Raw genomic sequence first — 13,526 nt, forward strand, 5'->3', positions numbered from 1 at the left:
TGACGGTCGCAGGCGAAGGAGGAAAACGGTTGGCTGGAAAACGAAAGCGCCGATGGAAAAATGTGGAGCCAAGAAAGAGCTCGAACCACACACAGGCTTTTCCCATTTGCCTCAGTGGAACGATCGCTCAACAACTCGATATTTAAGAGCGGATATCACCGGTTTCGCTTTTGAGAACACCCGGCTACGGAGGCTGGGAAGGCACCGCGTGGCTCGGTGGAAAGAACCCGGGCTTGGGAGTCGGAGGTCACGGGTTCGAATCCCGGCTCCGCCACTTGGCGGCTGTGTGACTGGGAGAGTCACTTCACTTCTCTGGGCCTCAGTGCCCTCAACTGGAAAATGGGGATGAAGACTGGGAGCGTCACGTGGGACCACCCCATGACCCTGTATCTCCCCCAGCGCTTAGAACAGCGCTCTGCACGTAGTAAGCGCTTAAACAAATACCGACATTATTATTATTATTGTGTTCACTTGGAAGTTGCCCCTCAGATCTAAAGAAAATTGGAGTTTTATCTGTGTCACCCGAAGTTCAGTGTCTGAAAACTAGAAGCGGCGTGGCCTAGGGAAAGAGGTCGGCATTTACCGAGCGCTTACCGTGGGCAGAGCACTGTACGTTCCCAACTGCACGTTGCGGGCGCTGGGCACAGTGCTCTGCACCCAGTAAGCGCCCAATACGTACGGCTGAATGAACGCCGAACGCTTGGAAAGTACACTTCAGCAGCCAACAAGGTCAGCGGGTCGTCCCCCGTGGGGCTCCCGGGCTTCATCCCCATTTTCCAGATGAGCTCCCTGAGGCCTAGAGCAGTGACCCGCCCAAAGCCACCCGGCCGACAGGGGGCGGAGCGGTGATTAGAACCCACGACCTCCGACTCCCAGGCCCGGGCTCTTTCCACTGAGCCACGCTGCTTCTCTATCTACCCCTTTGCCGAGAACAGTGGTTGGCACATCATAAGCGCTTAGCGGGTCCCCTGATTATCTAGCTCTTTTCCTAATCGGCAATATCAGTAATGATCATTACTTCTAGCAATATTATGACTTTGTAGTAATAATAATAAGCCCCTGATTACTTGGACAAGTCCCTTTCCTGTGCCTCGGTTCCCTCCTCTATAAAATGGGGATTGAGCCTGGCAGGTGGGAGAGGGACTTGGCCCAAACCTCTTATCCCGAATCCACCTCAACGCTTAGAACAGTGTCAGGCACGGAATAAACGTCTAACGGATCCATTTAAAAAATAAAAAAAGAGAGAGTGATAATCTGGCCTGTGCGCACCCTGACGCCCACTTTTCTAGGAAGTGACCTTGAAGACAAAGACACGTCCAGCAGGACTGCACGGGTATTATTTATGCTTTTAATTTTGTAAAATAAAGATTTTTGTTTAACCAAACAAGCTCGGTCTTTCCCAGCAGCAGGTTGACGACTTGGTCCCAGAAGATACAGAAGCAACTCTCTAACGTAGAGTCACCTGGCTGTTCCCGAACTGGGTATTTTCGGAACGGAACGAAGGTGAGCGGACAAATAATTCCGTGCGGTCACGTGTTGAGATTTGCACATCCCCAGCGCTTAGTACAGTGCTCTGCCCATAGTAAGCGCTCGATAAATACTACCGAATGAACGAATGAGGCGTCAATCGCAGGCCACTCCACCCCCGGACTCGATAACGACAGAAATGACTCTGACCCTCATAAAACACTAATCCAGCAACGCTCGGCTTCGGTTTCAGCCAAACGCGACGATCCCCCCGCGGCAGAAAAAGGTATCCAGACACGACGTTCCCCCCGCAGCCGAAAAAAAAAAAAATCAGGAAACGCTCTTTTCCAGAAGCTGGAAAGGACGGCTGGGAATTCTCCCCCATCTCTCCGCTCCTCACGCCGCCTTCCCGGTCGGAGGAGACGGCAACTTGACGCTCGCGCACGGAAACTCGGCCTCACCGAAATGACAATCCGCTGATGATAATAATAATAAGGTTGGTATCTGTTAAACGCTTACTGTGTGCAGAGCACTGTTTTAAGCGCCGGGGGAGACGCAGGCTCATCGGGTTGTCCCACGTGAGGCTCACAGTCTTCATCCCCGTTTTACAGATGAGGGAACTGAGGCCCAGAGAAGTGAAGTGCGGTTCTCCTGAGCTGAAGTCCGAGACGCCCGTCCCCGGTCAGGCTGGGCTCCACTTCCTTCCACCCCCGAGCGCGGCCGCTCGGGACCCAGAAAGGCCACCGCGGAGAAGCCAAGTTGCCAATTTGGGCGTTGGGTCTAAAATGACGAAGCTACAGGGTACGCTCAATTCAATCGCATTTCAGAGGTCCCGGGTTCGAATCCCGCCTCTGCCACTCGGCAGCCGGGTGACCGCGGCCAAGTCACTTCGCTCCTCGGGGCCTCGGTGACCTCATCTGGAAAACGGGGGTGAAGACCGCGAACCACCTGATGACCCCGTATCGCCCCCGGCGCTTAGAACGGCGCTCTGCGCATAGGAAGCGCTTCACAGATACCGACATTATTATTATTGCGCGCTTGCTGGGTGCGGAGGAGTGTACTAAGCGCTCGGGAAGGGCGACGGCACCACATCCCCCTCCGGCAGGCCGCAGAGTGGTCAAGGAGGCGTCTGCGATCCAAGGAGGGGGCCTAGCGCAGCGCTTCGCGCACGGTAAGCGCTCAAAAGGTCCGGCTGACTAGCGGCAAGAGCCCGGCCTGGGTTCCGATCCCACCTCTGCCCCCGACCCGCGGTGCGACCTCGGACAACTCACTTAACTTCCCTATGACTCAACTGCCTCATCTGTAAACCAGAGATTAAGACCGTGAGCTGGGCCCAACCTCATCTCCTATCTAGACCAGTGTCTAGTACAGTGCCTGACGCAGAGTAAACGCTTAACCTAATGCCATTAAAAAATAAAACCCCTCCCGACGGGAGGTTTCCGACCACAACCCAACCAGCCCCGCCCTGCCGGCCACACACCCTCATTCGGACGTTCCGTCCTATTTACTGAGCGCTGACAGGGCACTGTACTAAGCGCTCGGGGGTGGGGCAGAACAACAGACAGACGTATCCCCCGCCCACGAAGAGTCGACTGCCTCGAGGGGGTTCCAGGCGGGGATTTCGAATTCGCCTCTTGAAGGGGAGCGGCTCGTCCAAGTGGAAAGAAGCCGTGGCTTGGGTCGGTGGGGCCTGGGTTCTAATGCCGCCTCCTCCCCCTGCCTGCCGTGGGACCTCGGGCGAATCGCTTCCCTTCGCGGGGCCTCGCTTCCCTCATCTGGAAAATGGGGACCAAGAGCGTGAGCCCCGGGCGGGAGAGGGACCGTGTCCAACCGGATCACCTCGTTTCTACCCCAGCGCTTAGAACGGTGCCCGGCACGTAGTGAGCGCTTCGCCAGTAAGTTTAAAAAACGGATGATCCTAAATGTACCCCAGCGCTCGCTACCCTTGTATGGACCTGTAATTTATCTATTTATTTATATTACCGTCCTTCTCTTCCTCCCTAGACCGTGAGCTCGTCACGGGCAGGGAACGGGATGTTCTACTGCACTCTCCCGAACGCTCAGCATAGTGTTTTGCACACGGTAAGCGCTCAGTAAATACTTTTAATAATAGTATAGGTGCGGCCTTCCCAGACTAACCGGCCCTTTCCTCAGCTCCCTTCCGCGTCACCTCCACTTGCCCCCTTTGCCCTTTCCCCCGCCCGTCCCAGACTACGCATTCATATACGTACGTAAATATCTATAGTTCTATTTATACTGACGCCTGTTTACTTTCGATGGCTCCGCTCCCCTAGACTGTAAACCCGTTGCGGGCAGGGACCGGCCCTCTTTACTGCTGAACTGTACTTTCCAGGCACTTGATAATACTAATTATGGCGTCTGGCGAGCGCTCACTAGGCGCAGGGCACTGTTCCAAGCGCCGGGGCGGAGGCTGTCGCACGCGGGGCCCACCACCTGAATCCCCATTTTCCAGATGAGGTGGCTGAGGCCCGGAGAAGCCAAGCGGCTCGCCCGAGGTCACCCAGCAGACGGGCGGCGGAGTCGGGATCGGAACCCAGGCCGCTCGGCGCGGAGCAGGCGCTCGGTACATACGACTAGAACGGACGGCCGGGAAGCGCTCAGCAAATGCCACAGTCACTGCCGTTCCCGGGACGCAGCGAGCGCTTGATGCCACTGGAAGAGAAGCAGCGGGGCTCCGAGGCCGGGCTTGGGCGTCAGAGGCGGTGGGTTCTCCTCCTGACTCCGCCACTCGGCTGCTGTGTGACCCCGGGCAAGTCACTCACCTTCTCTGGGCCTCAGTGACCTCATCTGTAAAAATGGGGATCGTCCCCGTGGGACAGTCTGATGACCTACCCCGGCGCTTAGAAGAGCGCTGTGACCTAGTAAGTGCTCAGCAGCGCCGACGGCTGCAGTGAGGCTCAGTGGAAAGAGCCCGGGCTTGGGAGTCAGAGGTCATGGGTTCGAATCCCGGCTCTGCCACCTGGCAGCTGGGGGACGGTGGGCGAGTCACTTCACTTCTCTGGGCCTCAGTGACCTCATCTGGAAAACGGGGATTAACTGGGAGCCTCACGGGGGACGACCCGCTGCCCCTGTATCTCCCCCAGCGCTTAGTACAGTCCTCGGCACTGAGTAAGCGCTTAACAAATACCAACATCATTAAAAACGGGAATTAAAAACCTGAGCCCCCTCCGTGGGGCCAACCGGATGCCCCTCTGCCTACCCCAGCGCTCAGAACGGGGCTCTGCACCGAGTAAGGGCTCGGCAGTGACCTCATCTGCAAAAAAAGGGGATTCGAAACGAGATCCCCCCCCCCATCTGATGCCCCCCCCGCCTACCCCAGCGCTGGGAAGCGCGTTTAGAGCAAACGCTCCCGTTGTAATTATGAGAGAGGCCCGAGCGAGTGCGAGGAGTTGGGGAGAAAGTTTGGCGAGGCCCGGGCGCGCCTGCGCACCGGGCGGCTGTTCCCGGCCGCGCTCCCCCTCCCGCCGCTCCCTCCAACTTCCAGCTCTTCCAGCTGGGGCCGGTCCTGCCCCGACCGGGGGGGGGGGGTCCCCGGGACGGCGAGGAGGGGGACCCCCGAGGCGGGGAGACCCCCCTCTCCAGGCCCCCACTAAGTTTCTGAAGGGGAAAAGTTACCTGCGGGGAAGCGGGAGGGGTGGGGAGCACCAAGCCGAGGCCCCTGCTGCCTCCTCTCCTCCTGGTCTTCTTCTGCCTCCTTCTGCTGCTTCTCCTTTGCTGCTTCTTTCTCCTTCTTCTTTTCCCTTCTCCGCTCCTTCTTTTTTTTTTCCTTCTCTTCTTCTTCTTCTTCTTCCTGCCGCTCCCGGGCCGCCCTTTGTCTCTCTGACCCGACTCCGCCCGAGGAAATGGGCCGCTCTTCCCGGCACCTCCCCCCGGGCCGCGGCCCCACCCGGCCGCTCTTCCCGGCACCTCCCCCCGCCGCCTGAGCCCCACCCGGCCGCTCTTCCCTTCTCTTTCCGCTCCTCCCCCCCCCCATCCATTCATTCATTCGTATTCATTGAGCGCTTACTACGTGCAGAGCACTGGACTGAGCGCCTGGACTGGCCAGACCGGCGCACGGAGAGAGGCGGTCCCTGCCCTTGGGCGGGCGGACGGGAAGCAGCGTGGCTCGGTGGAAAGAGCCCCGGGCTTTGGAGCCAGAGGTCACGGGTTCGAATCCCGCCTCGGGCCCCGGGTCGGCTGTGGGACTGTGGGCGAGTCACTTCACCCCTCGGTGCCCTCATCTGGAAAAGGGGGATGAAGACTGGGAGCCCCACGTGGGACATCCTGATTCCCCTGTGTCTACCCCAGCGCTTAGGACGGTGCTCGGCACCTAGGAAGCGCTTAACAGATACCAAAATCGTTATTATTAAAGAGAGTCGAGGGGAGGAACGTCTCATAAAAACAATTGGCAAATAAATAGAAGCAGGGTGATGGACATCGCATAAATGGGGCGATGAAGAGAGAGACAGTTGAGCGGACGAGGACAGTGCTGAGGGGGGTGGACGGGAGAGGGGAAAAAGGGGGGGAAGAGGGTTTAGCTGAGGAGAGGTGAATGGGGGGGTGAAAATAATAATAATAACGGTATTTGTTAAGCGCTTACTATGTGCCCAGCACTCTTCTAAGCGCTGGGGGAATCATAAATAAATGCTGGTATTTGTTAAGCGCTTACTATGTGCCCAGCACTCTTCTAAGCGCTGGGGGAATCATAAATAAATGCTGGTATTTGTTAAGCGCTTACTATGTGCCCAGCACTCTTCTAAGCGCTGGGGGAATCATAAATAATGTTGGTATTTGTTAAGCGCTTACTATGTGCCGAGCGCTCTTCTAAGCGCTGGGGTAATAACAGTGGAAAGAGAACGGGCTTTGGAGTCATAGGTCATGGGTTCAAATCCCTGCTCTGCCACTTGTCAGCTGTGTGACTGTGGGCAAGTTGCTTCACTTCTCTGGGCCTCAGTTACCTCATCTGGAAAATGGGGATGAAGACTGTGAGCCCCACGTGGGACGACCTGATTCCCCTGTTTCTACCCCATTTAACAGTATAAATAATGTTGGCATTTGTTAAGCGCTTACTATGTGCCGAGCACTGTTCCAAGCGCTGGGGTAATAATAAATAACGCTGGTATTTGTTAAGCGCTTACTATGTGCCGAGCACTCTTCTAAGCGCTGGGGGAGACACAGGGGAATCAGGATGTCCCACCTGGGGCTCACAGTCTTCATCCCCATTTTCCAGATGAGGTCACTGAGGCACCGAGAATAATAATAATAATAATAATGTTGGTATTTGTTAAGCGCTTACTAGGTGCAGAGCACTGTTCTAAGCGCTGGGGTAGACACAGGGGAATCAGGTTGTCCCACGTGGGGCTCACAGTCTTAATCCCCATTTTACAGATGAGGGAACTGAGGCCCGGAGAAGTGAAGTGACTCGCCCACAGTCACCCAGCTGACAAGTGGCAGAGCTGGGATTCGAACTCACGAGCCCTGACTCCGAAGCCCGTGCTCTTTCCACGGCGCCACTCTGCTTCTCTAATAATGTTGGTATTTGTGAAGCGCTTCCTATGTGCAGAGCACTGTCGTAAGCGCTGAGGGAGACACAGGGTCATCAGGTTAAATCCCCATTTTACAGACGAGGGAACTGAGGCCCAGAGAAGTGAAGTGACTCGCCCACAGTCACCCAGCTGACAAGCGGCAGAGCCGGGGGTCGAACCCGTGACCTCTGACTCTGAAGCCCAGGTTCTTTCCCCTGAGCCACGCTGCTTCTCTATGAGATTCATTCAATAGTATTTATTGAGCGCTTACTCTGTGCAGAGCACTGTACTAAGCGCTTGAGCTAGGAGACGTCCATCCCCCTGATTCTGTTCATTGCTATTGTTTCAATGACCTGTCCTTCCCCTTGATTCTATTTATTCATCCATTCAATAGTATCTCTTGAGCGCTTACTCTGTGCAGAGCACTGTACTGAGCGCTTGGAATGGACAAATCGGTAACGGAGACAGTCCCTGCCCGTCGACGGGCTTACGGTCTGATCGGGGGAGACGGACGGACGAAAGCGATAACGATTTAACGTTTAGCAATAACGATAGAAACGATTTACCGCTATCGTTTCTGTCTCTCTCCCCCGATCAGACCGTGAGCCCGTCAACGGGCAGGGACGGTCTCTATCTGTTGCCGACTTGTCCATTCCAAGCGCTCAGTACAGTGCTCTGCACAGAGTAAGCGCTCAATAGATACTACTGAATGAATGAATGAGTCAATTTAAGGTGTCTATTTGGTGCTGAGCCGCGGACAGTAGAGATTTAGCAGGCGCTTCGGATGCCCCCGTCTCTCCCCCGGCGCTTAGAACAGTGCTCTGCACACAGTAAGCGCTTAACAGATACCGACATTATCGTTAAATTCTACTGAATGAATGAATCAGTCCATTTAAGGTGTCTATTTGGTGCTGAGCTGCGGACAATAGGGATTTAGCAGGCGCTTTGCCTGTCTCTCCCCCAGCGCTTAGAACGGTGCTCTGCACATAGTAAGCGCTTAACAGATACCAACGTTATTATGAAATACTACTGAATGAATCAGTCCATTTAAGGGGTCTATTTGGTGCTGAGCTGCGGACAGTAGAGATTTAGCAGGCGCTTCGGATGCCCCCGTCTCTCCCCCGGCGCTTAGAACAGTGCTCTGCACATAGTAAGCGCTTAACAGATACCGACATTATTATTAAATACTATTGAATGAATGAATGAATGAATTAATTAATGAACGAACCTCCCCCAACCCATTGTAGCCCTTCCGGCCACCTTCCTGCCCTCCCCCCCCCCGGCCCCTCCAGTCTCCAAACTGCCCCCCACCCCCGGGGGGGGGGGGGGGTGATAGATACCCGGATCATCCAAGGTCGGGCCCAGGTGAATCTCCCAGAGGCCTTTGGGGCCTGTTGCCCGGGAGACCGAGGCCCAGGGAGACGCCCCTCCTCCGTGTCCCTCATTAGTAATCCCAATAACCATCCATCGTAGTTCATTATTATTCATTCATTCAGTAGTATTTATTGAGCGCTGACTATCATAACGTTGGGATTTGTTCGGCGCTTACCCTGTGCAGAGCGCTGTTCTAAGCGCTGGGGGAGATACGGGGTCATCAGGTTGTCCCACGGGAGGCTCTGAGTTGATCCCCATTTTACAGACGAGGCCACCGAGGCACAGAGAACCCCAGTCACACAGCTGACAAGTGGCAGATCCGGGCTCGCTGTGTGCAGAGCACCGTACTGAGCGCTTGGAACCGTTGCCGACTTGTTCATTCCAAGCGCTTAGTACGGTGCTCTGCGCATAGTAAGCGCTCAGTAAATACTACTGAACGAATTAGCGCTTGGAACGGACGAACCGGTAACAGATAGAGACGGTCCCTGCCCTTTGACGGGCGCCCGGTCGAGTCGGGGGAGACGGCCGGACAAGAACGACAGCGATGAGCGGCAATAAATATTATTGAGAATCATGTCGTGTTTAATAACCACGGTGGGATTTCTTAATGATCATGTTGGTACCCGTGAAGCGCCGACTATGTGCAGAGCACCGTTCTAAGCGCCGGGGCAGATCCGGGGTGATCGGGTGGTCCCGCGTGAGGCTCCCGGGCTTCATCCCCATTTGACAGATGAGGGAACTGAGGCCCAGAGAATAACAGCAATGTTGGTATCTGCGAAGCGCTCACTACGTGCGGAGCGCTGTTCCGAGCGCTGGGGGAGATCCAGGGTCATGCGGCGGTCCCCCGTGAGGCTCCCAGTCTTCGTCCCCATTTTCCAGATGAGGTCGCCGAGGCCCCGAGAAGTGAAGCGACTTGCCCCCGGTCTCACGGCTGACGGGCGGCAGAGCTGGGATCCCGATAGCCAGCGATCCTATCTCCTCATTATTAAGAATCAATCATCCTATCGTGTTTAATAATCGTGGTGGTACTTGTGAAGCGCTTACTCTGTGCCGAGCACCGTTCTAAGCGCCGGGGGCGTCGGGTGGTCCCCCCCGTGGGGCTCGCAGGCTTCGTCCCCGTTTTCCAGATGAGGTCGCTGAGGCCCCGAGAAGCGAAGGGGCTTGCCCAAAGTGATAATAATAATGTCGGTATTGGTTAAGCGCTTACTATGTGCCCAAGCGCTGTTCTGAGCGCTGGGGGGAGATACAGGGTCATCAGGTTGTCCCCCGTGGGGCTCACGGCCTTCATCCCCGTCTTACAGATGAGGTCACTGAGGCCCAGAGAAGTGAAGCGACTCGCCCCCGGTCACCCAGCTGACAAGTGGCGGGGCCGGGACTCGAACCCATGACCCCCGACTCCCCAGCCCGGGCTCTTTTCCACTGCGCCGCGCTGCTTCTCTAATATACTACCCAATGAACGAATGAATAAGAACTGTGGTATTTGAGAAGTGCTTACTATCAGTCGATCGTACCGAGCGCTTACGAGGTGCAGAGCGTTGTGCTAAGCGCTTGAGAGAGAACAGTTAAACGGAATTAGCAGCCGTGTCCCGCTTTACCGCGGTGTGGGAGTCGGGGAAGATCTCAAATCCACAGGTCCACGGAGGAGGGACAGCGGTGACTGAATCCCCACAGAGAAGCAGCGTGGCTCGGTGGAAAGAGCCCGGGCTCGGGAGTCCGAGGTCATGCGTTCGAATCCCGGCTCTGCCACCTGTCAGCTGTGTGACCGTGGGCGAGTCGCTTCACTTCTCCGGGCCTCAGTTACCTCATCTGTCGAATGGGGATGAAGACCGGGAGCCTCACGTGGGACCACCTGATGACCCCGTATCTCCCCCAGCGCTCAGAACGGTGCCCGGCACCTAGGAAGCGCTTAGCAAATACCAACATTATCATCGGCTACTGTTTCTCCTGTTTCTGTTGAGGCCGTGCACGCCCCAGGCCAACCAGATCCCGGCTCTGCCACTTGGCAGCTGGGTGACCGTGGGCGAGTCACTTCACTCCTCTGGGCCTCAGTCCCCTCATCTGTCAGATGGGGGTGAAGACCGCGAGCCTCACGTGGGACCACCTGATGACCGGCGCTTAGAACAGCGCTCTGCACTTGGTAAGCGCGTCACAGATACCGACATTATCATCACTTCGGGGACAGAGAAAGAGAGAACGAGAGCGAGAGGCCCTTTCTGAACCTCTCTTTCACTCTGCCTCTTTTCCCTTTCTTCTCCGTCGCCGTTTCTGCCGTCTCATTCCTTCTCTGTGGTCCCTCGGTCTCTTTCGGTGTCTTCATCTCGTGCTCTCCCCTTTCGGACCCCCCCCCCCCCCGCCCCCGCCGCTCTCCTCCTCCCTCAGACGCTCCCACCCTCCGTCCTGGCTCCGTCCCCCTCCGGCCTCCAGAAAATCCGCTCGCCGGCGCGAGGCGGATTAGCGCCCGATCGTCTTTCCGCCGCGTTTCGGGAGCTGGGTCTGAAAGGCCCGGTGTCTGTCCGAATCGGCGTTGGCGTTCCGGCGAAATCACGGTGGACCGCGTTCGAATGCCCCGTTTATTTCTGCGCCCGTTACACTTTGCATTTCACCAGGCAGTGAGACTTACAGCCCGGCTCGTCTTCCGGTCCCGTCTGCTCCGGTCACCTGCGAAATAAGAGGGGGGGAGGGAGGCCCGGCCCTCGGCCTTTCGGAGACGGTTCCGGGTTCTCCGCGTCCTCTCTTCCGTTAAACCCCCTTCGCTGAACTCTAAATTTTAGATCTTAAAATGAGTTGTCGACGGACAGTTCCGCGGATCTTTCCTCCCGCCCTCCCCGCGATATCAGGGAAGACTTGCGTACGAAAACAGATGACCTCCTTTCGAGCCCATGCACGTTGAAAAATGAGACCGGGGGAAGGGAAATAAAAATCGCCGAAGACCGTGACAACTAGGTGGAATCGTCCTTAAAGAGAAATCTTTTAAGGGGAGGGTTTTTGTGTCGGTTGGTGGGCTTTTTTCCGTTTTTTCCCAGCGGCATCAGCGGGCCTCTTTTGTGGAAACCCGATTCTGTGTGTTCAACATTTGAGAGATCCTTTTTTTCCTGTCTGGCATTTTCAGAGTTTTGCGGCGATGAAGAGGGCTATCAAAATAAGGCCGGGTACGGTGCAGCGGGACCGGAATTAAATGAATATTAGAGTGGGGAATATCGTCCAACCGCCCCGCCTACCTCCGCCCGTTGCTTCGAGAGCCCGACGGCGATCCAGAAGCGGCCGAGAGACCCCCCCTCCTAACGTCGCTCCGGAAGAGTCCCGGGGCACCTGACGATGCCGGCATTTGTTAAGCGCTTACTCTGTGCAGAGCACCGTTCTGAGCGCTGGGGGAGATACGGGGTCATCAGGCGGTCCCGCGGGAGGCTCCCGGGCTTCATCCCCCTTTTTACAGATGAGGTCGCTGAGGCCCAGACGAGTCGTGACTTGCCACGGTCACCCAGCTGACCGGGGGCGGAGCCGGGATTCGAACCCACGACCCCTGACTCCCAAGCCCGGGCTCTTCCCACTGAGCCGCGCTGCTTCTGGGACGGAGCGGAAGGAGAGCGCTGTCCAGACCCCGGACCCCACCTGCCAACTACCCTGCCGCTGGAAAGAGCAGAGACGAAGGAACCAGTGGGTCTGGTTCAAAGTCGCCCCCAGAGTGGTGGGTGTTAATCCCCACCCCGCCACTTGCCTGCTGTGTGTCCTAGGGCAAGTCACTTCACTTCTCTGGCCTCAAACACGTCCAGGACGGAACTCCTCGTCTTTCCACCCGAACCCCGTCTCCTAACCTGACTCTCCCTTCCCCGTCTTTTCATTCAGTAGTATTTACTGAGCGCTTACTATGTGCAGAGCGCTGTACTAAGCGCTGGGAATGGACAAATCTATCCATCTAGCCTCTATCCACCGCTCCCGGGAAGTCTTCCCCGCCAAGCCCTTGGTCCATCGCTCGATTCCTCTGCGCCCCGGGTCCCTCATCTGTCAAACGGGGCCTAAAACGGTGAGCGCCAGGTGGGAGGTAATAATAATAATATTAATAATGTTGGTATCTGTTAAGCGCTTACTACGTGCAGAGCACTGTTCTAAGCGCTGGGGGAGATACGGGGTCGTCAGGTCGTCCCACGTGAGGCTCACAGTTTTACAGATGAGGGAACTGAGGCACAGAGAAGTGACTCGCCCACAGTCACACAGCTGACAAGCGGCAGAGCCGGGAGTCGAACTCGTGACCTCTGACTCCGAAGCCCAGGCTCTTCTCCGCTGAGCCACGCTGCTTCCCTAGGCGATTACCTTGTATCTACCCAGCGCCGAGTACAGCATCCGGAACGCAGTAAGCGCTTAATGCCATCGAGGGGGGGGGGGGGAAAGGAGCTGGGAACGTAGAGGACCCGCACCTTGCCTATTTCTCGGGCTTCCTTCGACAGCGGTTGGCACGGGTGAGGGGAGAGGCGGGCGTCGCCCCCCGCGGCCCCCCGCTCCGCGGGCTCCGTGGCCCGCCGCGCAGATCGGGCCCTCTCCGATCGCACGGCGCCCTCGGCTGCCTTTCGAGAGCCGGCCGCTGGCTCCGACGCCGGGAGCGTCTCCTTCCCCGCCGGCGGCCCGCTCCCTCAATTTCTAATCCCTTCCGTAACGGTCCAAGGGGAACCCGACGGGCCCTCGGCCGACCCACTTGCACTCACCTCGTCCCCCGCCGTTTGCGGGAGCGGTTCGATGGCTGAGATGCCTTTGCCTGAGCCTGCGAAAGCCTTTTCCTTCCTCTCCCGGGCAGGAAGATGCCGTCTGCCAAGAGCAAATGGAACCAGAGCCCCAGAGCGGTGGGACGCGGGCTGGAGACTGGGGACCCGGGCCTTCCGAGAGGCGCCGATTGTTTTTCTTTTTTTTTTTTTAAACGGTATCTGTTGAGCGCTTCGATATTCCGGGGGCTGGGGTGGATACGAGCCAGTCGGGTTGGACGCCGTCCCTGTCCCCCATGGGGCTCGCGGTCTTTATCCCCATTTTACAGATGAGGGAACTGAGGCGCAGGGAAGTGAAGTGACTTGTCAACAAGTAGCCAAGTATGTGAGATGAGAACCCAGGCCTGGGCTCTATCCACGAGGTCACGCTGCATCTCTTCTGAGCACTGTACTAAGCACTGGGGTAGAT

The 13,526-nt window shown here is 56.9% G+C and overlaps 1 protein-coding gene and 1 long non-coding RNA gene across 2 annotated transcripts in view; both read right to left on the reverse strand.

The window, feature by feature from the left end:
- Positions 1-5,208, reverse strand: part of CTNNA1 (catenin alpha 1) — a 114,243-nt gene extending 109,035 nt beyond the window's left edge. Inside the window, exon 1 of the mRNA XM_029053079.1 lies at positions 5,104-5,208. The gene's annotated coding sequence lies outside the window, so the exon portion shown is untranslated. The remainder of the gene's footprint in view (positions 1-5,103) is intronic.
- Positions 5,209-10,922: 5,714 nt separating this feature from the next.
- On the reverse strand, positions 10,923-13,305 carry LOC114807389. The gene is made up of 2 exons (XR_003755476.1): positions 13,064-13,305; positions 10,923-11,024 (listed from the first exon to the last, which is right to left on the reverse strand). It is a non-coding gene; the product is annotated as an uncharacterized LOC114807389 (long non-coding RNA).
- Positions 13,306-13,526: the final 221 nt, after the last annotated feature.

This window comes from Ornithorhynchus anatinus, chromosome X2 (genome assembly GCF_004115215.2).
Source record: "Ornithorhynchus anatinus isolate Pmale09 chromosome X2, mOrnAna1.pri.v4, whole genome shotgun sequence".
Lineage (NCBI taxonomy): Eukaryota > Metazoa > Chordata > Mammalia > Monotremata > Ornithorhynchidae > Ornithorhynchus > Ornithorhynchus anatinus.